Source organism: Festucalex cinctus, chromosome 15 (assembly GCF_051991245.1).
Source record: "Festucalex cinctus isolate MCC-2025b chromosome 15, RoL_Fcin_1.0, whole genome shotgun sequence".
Lineage (NCBI taxonomy): Eukaryota > Metazoa > Chordata > Actinopteri > Syngnathiformes > Syngnathidae > Festucalex > Festucalex cinctus.
This window is the reverse complement of record NC_135425.1, coordinates 14,808,635-14,820,927: the sequence shown is the minus strand read 5'-3', so window position 1 is coordinate 14,820,927 and position 12,293 is coordinate 14,808,635. Positions and strand designations below refer to the sequence as shown.

The following is a 12,293-nucleotide window of genomic DNA, read 5'->3' as shown; positions in this document are numbered from 1 at the left end:
AGTACAAAATATTGTAAAGAACATTTTTGATTTGCCTTCCCTTTTAACAACATTTGAAGTAGATATAGTGTATTTCATATTAATTCATTATTTAATAATTATCTGCCATTTTGATGAATTTTTAGCATAAATCTAACCATTAAGACCGAAACATTTCTGTGTAATTAATCCGATAGTATATACATACTACTACTTCTATTTCTTTTCAAACGTGTAAAGAAAGAGGAGCTGTAGATCGATTCTACGCTCAATACTACTAAATCTGAAACCCCTGCCGTGCAGGAGACTCTCAGGGAAGCTCAGCATGAAGACATCTTTATCCAGCATCCTCCAACCTATTCTTTGCTGTTGGTATGACTTGATTTATTTACGGACTAATTAATGTTTTGATACTGCGGCTGTGAAACTAAAGGGAATTAATTGCAACATTTAAATGAACAGGATCTTGGATTAGTGTAAATTGGAAACCAGTGATTTGTAATTACAGAATAACCAAAACAATAACCAAGTACAAATAAGACATCCAGAAATAAAATAATGTGATGTATATACCAAAACCACCAAATGGAGAAATCTCATTTGGTATCCATCCCACAGGGCAAAATAGATTGAAATGCCACTTATGAATAGACATACATAAACATAGGCCATATTGCTTGTAATTGCTTCCACCAATACACCTGTGTTCATGGTGTCCACTTATGTGGTTGCAGATGGAGCCCAATGGAGACAGAACCATAACTCAGCCCTAATCACTGCAGCAGCATCGTCTTCACTCGTTTCTAATGACGCTTTTGCGCATAATGTGACAACGGAACCGCTATACTCTGAAAGCCATTATTCCCAATGAGCTGCGTAAAGATAGTCAGACACTTAAGACACAATAGCACAAGTGGTACAGTAGAGTTTGCAACAATAAAACCTGATCTGGCTTGTATATGGCTTTTCTTGCTCTCTTTTATCAGTAAGTCACATTTTTATTTTATTTTTTATCAATACTTGACATTAAACTTCAGCTCTGTACTGACTGATAATTTATACATGAAGTGCCTATTTATTAATAACCTTGTATAGCAAACCTGCATTGCATACTCACAAGGTTGAAACTTGCTTCAAGGCAAAAGCAGGAACTCATCTGAGCAAGCAAAAACAAGCAATGTTGGTGATTTTATCATGTGAAATTACAAAGTGATAAATAATTTACTTGCTATCTCAATGGCTAATGTGATCTGCATTGTGAAATCAATTCATCTTAACAGCTTGAACACAGTCAAATGCGCAGAGGTTAATGGAGATGTTGACTGCAACCCCTCGTGTTACGCATCCTTCCTTTCTGCAAATTATCGCACCGTGATAGGATGAACACATGCGCGCGATTAATGCGTTGCGCCACATGGTGGATTTTAAACCGGATCTATCTGTGCGCCAACACCATAATGTCACGGATAGATAATTCATCAATGGTGATTATATTTGAGCTTATACCACTAATGTCTCTCTACAGGTGCTCATGAATTAAACATTAATGAGGGGTTAATCTGGTTTGGATTGCAGCACAAGTGATTGTGTGGGTGGGTGTGTAAATACACAGAATTTGTGTGAATATATATAGAGTGTGAAATAAACACTATGTATGTTTAACATTTACATAATTATTAAGGATGTCGGCCAATGGGCTCTTTGCACAGCTCGACTACTTCCTGAATTGAATACCACGTTTTTGTTTCCTGTCTTTCATGAGTTGACAAACTGATTAATTCAGGTGTGTCTGGCCAATGTCGTTGTAGTTACCGAGGTCAGGCACACCTGGATTAATCAGCTGGTCCACTCATGAAAGACAGGAAACCAAGGAGTGGTGTTAAGTTCAGGAAGTAGTGGATTTGTGCAAAGAGCCCATTAAAATGTTTAATCGTAATTAATCGCATGACTTCAATTGTTAACTCACAATTAATCGCAAATGTTATATCTATTCTAAATGTACAATAAAATCTGTTTTTCATCCATTGTTAATGTAAAAGTGGAAAAATGTTCAATAGAAATATGGCTGCATCTTTTAGTCATTAATAGTTATTGCATAACTCATCAAATTGATTTCAAATTAAAAATATGTACTATAAAAAACGAGTGTGATATTGATTTGTATTGAGGTAATTTTTCTGCCACTCGATGGCATAATTTCACTTGTAAGACGTGACAGCTCAGTACATTTTTTTTTTTCATATTAAGAGTTATCTCATCTTTAACATGAAGCTACTTGTGAAATTCTGCAATTTTTAAAAGTGTAAAATACAACTTAACCCCAGTCTCCACAAATATACGCATTATTATTAAATTTAGTACTGATAAATTTTGCATGTGTCTGCTGCATTGTGACTGGAATTCCCCAAGTAAGGGGCGTCATTAATCTTGCGCTGGGAAAAAATGGTGGCATTAAAGAAACTTTAAATTAACTCAAAATTAATGCACTAATAATGACACCCCTAATATATACATATACACATATATATATACTTGTACTGTTTATACACTTAAAACTTCTGGGTCAAAAGTTAAATAACCCAATATTGGTCAAAAATTGAGCCGACCTGATACATAAAATACTTTCTTCTTCCTAAACAAAAAAAATAATAGCGAAGCCCGGATACTGTATATACACATACGTACATATATATAGAGAGAGAGTGACTGTCTCAAGACATACTGTATTGCAAAGACACTGATGGCAGTGAGTAATGTCATTACAGTGAGGCATGGATTGTACGTGGGTGTGTATGTATGTGCATGAATGGGTTGCATAACAATCATCTGCTGGCATAAATTTGCCTCAAGCTCTTTTGCGTACAATTGCAGAAGTCATAAACACTCTGACAAGTTATCATACAGTACATACAGTCTCATGCGCTTATAGAAGAAGCAAGAGAAACAGATGGATGGATGCATAGACATCATTTTAGAAGTGGGATATTTGTTTTTGCAGTCACACTTGCATTGCATGCTCTTCCTTAATACACGTCAGACAGTGCGTGAAATGCGAATCTGAGACAAATCAGTTTTATGGGTTAAAAGTTGACCGAGGAGAAGCAGCAAGAGGCCGGGCGCCGGCGTCAACAGAGATTAACTTCTCCACCACGTATAGCGCACACGTCGTCATTCGCCTCTCACTCTTCTTCAGCATCCCCAATGAGTCATCCCCAGCTCACTTCCTGGAACGTTTGTCAGTGCGCTATTCATTTTTTCCTTTAATCCTCCGCTGCTATGGTCACATGATTTGATTTTCTCCTGTTTGGCATTTCATTCTCTTAATTCTCTTTTCCACTTATTGTTTTATCTAATGACAAATTTCAGCAATTCCTTTTCAGGAGCATCTTGGTGATCCAGACTAATTACTTTTACGGAACTAACATAATGATTTCTCATTGTGCATGCACGAAACAAGCTGTTGGCTTCTCCACTCCGCGAGGAAAACAGGACAAAAAATACAGGAATTTAAGACCAAAACAGTAGAAATACGGTATTGTATTTTAGAGGACACTGACATAAATATTTTCAATGATTTTATTCTGAAGGACTTGGGCATGCACCGTATTTTATATATATACACACATATATATATATATATATATATATATATATATATATATATATATATATATATATATATACACACATATACATATATATATATATATATATATATATATACATACATATATGTGTGTGTGTGTGTGTGTGTGTGTATGCAAATTGCCTGTTTGTTGCGTGAAAAGTGAGGCAACACTGTATTTATTAGCTTTAAGCGATGATTTTTAGTTTGACAGTAAACCAGCTGGGTTTTTTTTAAATGCCAAAGCTTATTTTTTTACGGTAAAATCTTGACTTAAGTACTTTTTATAATTGTAAATTTTCAGGTAAAACATTATTTTTTTTAAATGCCCAAAACTTTTTTTTTTTTTTTTTAACAGTAAAAATCTTGAATAACTTACTTTTCTAATTGTAAAATCAACAGTGTCAAAACATTTTTTTTACTGTAAAAGTAGAAAACGTGTTACCGTAATTTAACGGTACATTTTCGGCAACCATAGCTGCCGGTAATTTACCGTAAAATCAGCATTTTTTTTATTTTTTTTTACAGTGAGTATTATTAGTTTGAAGCCTCTTTATTGACAAACTGTTCACCATTAGTTCCAAAACATGTGTAAAGAGACCATGAAAGACACGATGACTGAGCCTACAGGTAACATGTATATACGCTGTAGCTAAACTGCATGTGGAGCAACTTGAGGTTTGAGAATACAAATGCCTCCAGGGAATACGAGGGCACAGCAGTATAAGTCAAGTCAAGTCAAGTCTAAGTCTAAGTCTGTATGTAATGGATGAAGTCTATGGAAGCAGTCAATGATGAGCCCAAAACCTGCTTAAGGATGACATGTGCTTGAATGGACCTTCATGCGTGCTCAAAGAATGCCTGGGTGGCTCGGAAGGGCTCCCACGCTCAGTACGCACACACCAACAGACGCGTGCAATCCAGCATCTCAAAGGTCGAGCGCGCACAAAGCCAGGAAATCGTCTCGCGAGCAAAAATCTGCAGGCCACTTTACACAAGACTCTGCGGGTTCACATAGAGAGCCACAATCTACCAACACACTCGCATGGCCCCAATTTTCTGCAAAACATACAACAAGTATTCACAGGCGCTAAATAATTTACACTTGACCCCGTTGCACAGTTGCTAAAATGCACAGCCTGCGAGAAATACACACAAAAGCATCCAAGCATGTTTTTTTTCTTTCAATGGTTTCCTGCAATCTGGATCCACACACACGAGTTTATTTATCTTAAACAGCAGCCGTTTGTAAATCGGCAGACAAGAACAAACAGAAACAAATCTGCAATACTGAGAAGAAGAAAATCAGCATTTCATTCTTGCTTTAAAGTAGGGTCAGACCATTATGGAGGTTTTTTAGGCCGATGATGATTCAGATATTTTGCAGAATAAAATTCTGATAACCGATTAATTAAAAATATATCTATATTGTATAAGTATAAAGTTATTTTTAGTACACAATTATAGGCAGAAGATTTGGCTTTTTTTTTTTTTTTTAACCCTACTTACCCTTTAATTACCCTACTTTGCTTGAGTATTTGTGTGACTTTGAAACAAAGAGAAAAATATGTAAGAAAAAAAAAAAAAAAAAAAAACAGGCTGATTTTCGGTGGGCAGGAATTGTATTTCATCGTCTAATGTGTTAAAAATAAAATAAATAAAGCAGCAAAAATGCATTATATGTACAGTAGTTTAAAAAAAAAAAAAAAAAAAAAAAAGCTAATATCAGCCATCCGATTAATCAATAATATTCTATTTAAAACCAACTTTTGCTTTTTGCCATTAGCTTCAATGTGGTGCTCTATGAATACACAGCTCAGCTAGAACTGGGGCTTCATCAAGGTGGAGGAAGATTTAAAATTACAGCGATGCCTTGAGATACAACTTCGTAACCACGCTCATAATTCAACACTCGTATGTGAAATCACCTTTCCCCACAGAAATGAATGGAAATGACGGTAATCTGTTCCAGACCCCGCAAAAAAAGAAAAATACTTGACATTATTACATAGAATATGAAGAAGTACAGTTTTTGTCATGTTTTGTTTCAGTCCAGTGGACATTGCGCTGCTCCTTCTACAGTGTGCCCCTTGGCCACCTGGGGGCAGTATTACAAATTACAACAGACAGAGACACACGAAGACTTTCACAACCCTAAACCTTACTCATTTGATCGCCAAAGATATAAATGAGCATTTTTTTTAAAAATGTGTTTGTTAGCAGTTAGACTAAATGGACTGTCGTAAAAGGCAAAGCTATGTGTTCTTTTTAACATACAACACGGAATTTAATCATTTTATGTTATGCAGTAGAAAGTTTGAAAGCTTTTTTAAAAAAACTGTTCACCGTCTGCCAAACGGCTGCTTGTTGTGAAGTGAGTTGAGTTCATCTGAAATTGTGTTTGACTTTGATTTATTTTTGACGGAAGAAAGATATAAACAAAGATGTTGGCAAAAGGCTGCAACATAAAATGTGGATAAGACATCATCCAGGCAGGCTCAGGTGTTGAAATCCCAGCGGCTCAGAGCACATAGGTGAGAGTTACAGCAGAACAAGAGCTGTCATGTCACCTGAACAGACTGCTCCGTGTGACTTTGTGAACTCCTCTCTGCCTCCTTCCCTCAATAGACGCCCTTTCAGCACTGTTCACACCACTAAAGTCTCCCACTGCAGATGCTATCAAGAAAGACCGAGCAGCAAGACAAGTAAGAGTGAAACAAAAGCGCCTGTGAAGAAACAGCAAAGTGGGAGTAAAAATTAAATTACCAGGGGACACCCGATTAGTGATGTGGAATTAACAGATCTTCTATCAGCATGTGTCTTCCCTAAAGGGCTCCTCTCGCCTGGCGTGGGGAGATTATGTAGCAAAACAAAAACAAGAAAAGTTATACGAGGGCACTTTGAGCTGTGGCAGGATGCTGTGCCAAAAGCTGGAAGAGATCATATAACTTCAGGATCACTGAGGCTTTGAGTGATCCACACTAGTCTCCTCATTTTGAATTGATTGTTTGTAAGATGATGAGGCTGTACATCCAGAGAATCAGTTACATTTGTAGCCATCCGTTATATTTATAGTGCCTATCCTAATTAGGGTCGCAGGTGAACTGCAGCCAATCTCAGAGGACTCTGGACAAGAGGCGGGGTTGCACTCTGGACTGGTGGCTAGCTAAACACAGGGAACATAAACCAAAAGTCAAGGTGTTGAGTACAGTAGCTACTACTAGTGATATACCAAAGAATCACTGAATTAAAATGAAATCAAATCAAGTCCTGGTCCACATCTGACTTTTTTTGTTCTCCTCCTCGCTCTTCCGCATTTCTCTCCGTAACGTGTGTTCACGATGAGGCGCTCTAAAATGGCCACGCCAAAGCAAAGTCCGGATCCACCGCAAGGTTATAGTTAATAAAAACTGAAGCAGAAACTACACCAATTAAAATTTTATTAACTTAACAGGAAATTTGATTTAACTATCTTTTGTTAATTAAATAAAATTAAATTAAATACATAAAATAAATAAATAATCAAATAAAATTAATTAATTAGTGTTATTAATTATTATTATTAATTTTTAATGAAATAAAATAAAAACAAAAGCGCTTAAAAAAATGAACTAAATATAACTATAGTGAAAATGTTCTTCATTTTTTTCTTTATCAATTTCATACACTAGCTTCCAGGTTATATATCGGATGGATGGATGGATGGATGGATGGATGGATGGATGGATGGATGGATGGATGGATGGATGGATAATAGACAGACAGGCCGACAGATGATAGATGGGTAGACAGACAGACAGACAGAGACAGATAAAGCTAATAAAAACTAAACTAAACTAAACTGAATCATTTTTAAAAAAAATCTACAAAAAAACTATAGTGAGAAATCCAAAACTATTATAACCCTTTTTCTCTGTGATGTGCGCATACACAGCCAACAATGAGGCGCTCTGAATTAGCCACGGCCGATGCAGTTTCAATGTGTAAATATAGCTAGCTAGCTAGCTAATTCCACCGTGCTGCCAGTTCCAATTATGAATTATATCATGTGATCTGAGTTCAAGTAGATCACCTGCATATCAAGCACACTGCCCCATTTCAATTTTATTACTGACTTTCATCCGACATCCACTCTCTTTCGGCCCCGCCCGCTTCCGATTTCCTCCCGCAGTGCTCCATCTCCCCTTTAAATATGTCTCGTGTGCATGTTGAAAAGCTGCCAGGAAACACGAGGAGGAAAAGTTGCTTCAATTTCATTCCCTTCCGTGCTCTTCCCGCCGGCTAAATGGCGTCGACACTTATGGCGTGTACGCTCGCAATCAAAACGGCGCTCGCTCGTCTACAGGCTGAACTACGGGAGCTTCACATGTTGCATGAACACACACGCAAAAGAGGGGTTGGGTAAGGGGAGGGGGGGGGGGGGGGGGGGGTGAAGGGGTTGCTATAGAGACGGTTCTCTTGCAGGTATCCGGATGACAGAAAGCGACATTTAATATATCTGATGCTCTTTTATGTGGTCCAAATTCAAGCATTCCACCAGCCTGCTCATGATACGGTTCCATTCCAGTTCTGTTGGGAGTGCTAATGTGTAATTACAAAATGCTAACTAGTGCTAACTGTTATTTCACCATAGGTGCATCTGTTGGAGCAGGCGGATCTTTGTGTCACTTGGACCCAATCCAGCAGAATATAATCCATGACACTACTTAATGTGGAAATTTTCAGCAAAATCCTGCTTAAAAATAAATAAATAAATAAATCATAAAAACGCTGCACTGTTTATCGTCTTGATGGAAAAAAAAAAAAGGCACATCAATGGAAATTATGTAATCTTGTCATGGAATTATATCAGAGACCAAAACCCCCACTGACACAAGGTAAAATTTTACAGGCAGTCCTCACAGATTAGTGAATGTACGTTAATGCTAAACTCTAAAAACTGTTTGCTGTCAGTATAAATAACCCGATATGGTTCAAAAAGGTGCCGACAACTACTTTGTGTGAAATTTTGCCCCACATTAGTTTATTTTGACCCAACTGTTTTTAGAGTGATCCTAATGCTGCTTTACAATTCAGGGTTTTAACTATTTATCATCATAAAGGGACATTATAACACTGAATTGTCTTTCCTATACATTGACTGTTGTAATAAATAAATAAACAAATAAATAAATAAATAAAGCCATGAGCTAAATCTTTGTCATTCCTACGAATGTGCAGTGAGAGCATACAGTGTGCATGTGTGTAAATAATAGAGAGAAATGTGTGTGGGTGTGTGTATGAAAAAAGACGTAATGTGGAATGTTGATCTGTGTGTGCTCCTGCAAGTGGACTGCTGTTTGAAGGTAACAAGTTTTTCATATCAATCATATTCTCTCCTTCGAGCCCTCCGGCCAATCACTTTTAGATGACAAACCACAAGACGAAGAAAAATGACGCAAGAGAAACCTTGGAGAGTTACAGCGTATAAAAAAAAATGTAATGGATAAAAGCAGAAAGAGGTGACATTACTCATGCAAAATAAATAAATATTAAAAAGAAAATACCATAATATGAGAAATCGACATAGCTGTCCGCTCAAGCTTTCTTTCTCACTTCCCTGACATACTTCTTATTTGGCTTCTCACCCGCCCACACAACCATCAAGCATATGCAAGTGTTTCAACTCTATGCATGCTTACAAAACACTCATCAATAAGTCTCTTTTTAGCTATACGTACAGTATATCCATCCATTTTCTAGATCACTTCGTATATCCAAGCTGACTAGAAGCAACGTCCCACAGACCTGACCTGAGATTCAAACTCAGAACTGTGAAGCGAACGTGTGAACCCCTTGAACACTGTGCTGCGCTCCTTATGATAATTTAACACAGCATCCCTAAAACTTCGATGTGTAGTGTAGCTGTTTCTAATAAATGTACAGTACTGATGGAGGGAGTGGGAGTGAGAGATACAGCGTTATAGTATATAGACATTAGACATATAGATTGACAAAATAATAAAACAGTTCTAAAAACAGAAAAACTAAATGATGTTAGATACCATTTTTTCAGACAGTAGTCACATCCATATAAATAACCAAATAAATAATGGACCTGCTCTAAAAAACTAACTGGATATTCTTTTTTCTTTTTTTTCTTAAAGGAAGTTAAAAAAAAGAAAAGAAATAAGATTAATAAAAAATAAAAAATAAGTATTTTCAACAAATATTAAAACTGATAGACAGCTCTAAAACTCAATAAAACTAACTGAATTAATAAAAACAACAACAACAGAAGTCAAACCTGAAATAAAAACTAAAACACATTTTAAAAAAATGAAACTAAATTGAAGCTTTTTAAAAAAAAATAAATAAATCATCAAAACTGATAGACCAGCTCCAAAATTCATTAAAACTAACCAAAGTTGGAAGAAAAAAAATAAAAATAAAAATAAAAGGCATTTTTGGGGGGACAAAAAGAAAAGAAAAACTAATAGACCAGCTATTAAACCCATTAAAACTAACCAAATTTAAAAAACAAATGTAAAAGCGAAATAAACACAAACCATAATGAAAAATCCAAAACTATCATAACCCTTGGGAGAGAGACAACACCTGGCAACCTCGCCACATGCAAGAACCAGGAAAAGCTCAGGTTACCAAAGACAGATCATGTCAACACACACACACACGCACACGCACACGCCCACGAGATCAATTTGTTTGACAAAGTGGCCGCCCATTTGACTTCCCCCTTGGATGCTTGTGAACATGTGTACCATAACGTCACTGTGCATGCACACAATAGAAGACATAATATGATTAAAGCTAAAGAGAAACCCCACCCCCTCGCCTTAAACACACACACACCCACGCACACACATCTCCAAACAGGTGGCTCAGCTTTAAGTCAAGAAACACAGACGCCGGATATTTTTCCCCACAGATGTCAAATTCCTCCATCTTTCTCTCTATTGGACGTCCCTTCCTTCCTTCCTTCCTTCCTCCTGCAGTCAGGTTGCTCCCATGCAGCTGCCCGGCTATGCTAACCCTTCAGCACTATATATAGGAGGCGGCGAGATGAAACACTTGAGAACAATGATGCGGAGCAGCAGTGAGAAGACAAGCGGAGTGAGAGAGCGAGGTTGATATTTACCACGTGAGGTTAGCGGCGGCACATGTTGACGGAGGTGTCGCTTCCTTCCCCGTCCCTTTTCCTCTGCTTTCCTTCTCTGGGTGGGGAATTGTCAAACGGCTGCAGCATCAGCAGCAGCATCAGTGGCAGCTCCGGGGCCTGCGTCTTTCTCCCTCCCTCGCTCTCTCGCTCTCTCTCGCTTATCTCCGCCCCCTTGTCCACACACTCCCCCCACACCACCACCACCAAGACCCTCCTCCGAAACACCCTTCCTCCATCATTTCATCCCTTTCACTCTTCCTCTGTGCTCAATTTCCTATCCTCTGCACAAATTCACGCTGTTGAATGATAATCAGCCAGGCACACCCCGTTGGGTTACTCTTTGGATGTATCGGCAATATGCAGCAAATAAGGAGGACCCAAGTCTCCCTAGGCTCTCATTAGCTTCGGAGCCTTTTGCCAAGACACTAACTGAGCATCATTTAGATTGATGCCGCATTCGCTTTATTACTTACACAAAAGGCGTCCGACACTGATGACTCTCCGTGGTATTATTAATAGAAAGAAGATCCAAGCCAGTTTTTAGTTTTTTTAGAGAGGAGGCAGATTTGTGATGCTGTATATTTACACTTGCCGGAGTATTTTTTAATTTACTATGAAATATGAACACAGCCTCTCACAATAATCAAATACAAGCTTCAATATAAAAACTTCAAACAGATTCAATGAGACATTATAACCCTGTAAATGCAGAATTATTGAGGAATAACAAGGCAGTGAAATGAGACATTGTTTAGAGGATAAGTCAACTCCCAAATTTTCTTTATGTTCTATGCAGACCCCGATAGTCTAAACATAGAATTCTGATTGAAATTGTGTTTGTGGAATATGAATTAAGCAGTAAAATCCACCTGTTCTTATCCACCTCATCACTGTTGCTCAGCGTTCAAGAAAAGACCAATCGCGGCTCAGCCTGCAAACTGAGAAAATAGATAAGGAATAAGAGTCACCACCACAATTAGTAGCTGTGCTCACGGCCACAACAGAGCAAAATATAACTTTTTTTTAATGTGCCGCACTGTACCTGCAAAAATATCTAAACATAGTCTAGCAAGCCCCTGCGCAGATTTAGACCACGCTTCGTGCCACACTTGCGCTAGGCACGAAAATAAAGCCCATAGCATTAAACTTTTGTTTTTACACCATCTTTGTTAATGATTTTTAAATGGGCGTGGCTAAAACAGAGCACAGCGACACATTTGTCTGATATAAGTTGCCCCTCAAGGAACACCTACGAAAAAACTGTCTCTCCAATCCACTCAGAGTAAAAAAAAATACAATTATATATATATATATATATATATATATATATATATATATATATATATATATATATATATATATATATATATATATATATATATATATATATATATATATATGAATACATAAATATAAAAACAACAATAAAAATAAGTTTAATAAAAATCATTTTAAAGAGATTGAAGCCATTTTAACATTATACAGAGTTTGACCATTTAATTCAGGGATTGTTTTGCATACAAATATAGG

At 37.2% G+C, this 12,293-nt stretch overlaps 1 protein-coding gene across 12 annotated transcripts in view; it reads right to left on the bottom strand.

The window, feature by feature from the left end:
* LOC144002254 (RIMS-binding protein 2-like) overlaps positions 1–12,293 on the bottom strand; it is a 62,536-nt gene that overhangs the window by 40,549 nt on the left and 9,694 nt on the right. Inside the window, exon 1 of one of the 12 annotated variants that reach the window (XM_077497312.1) lies at positions 10,743–10,897. The exons of the other annotated variants lie outside the window; for them this stretch is intronic. The gene's annotated coding sequence lies outside the window, so the exon portion shown is untranslated. Of the gene's footprint in view, positions 1–10,742; positions 10,898–12,293 lie in introns of those variants that run through there. 12 annotated transcript variants of the gene reach the window in all.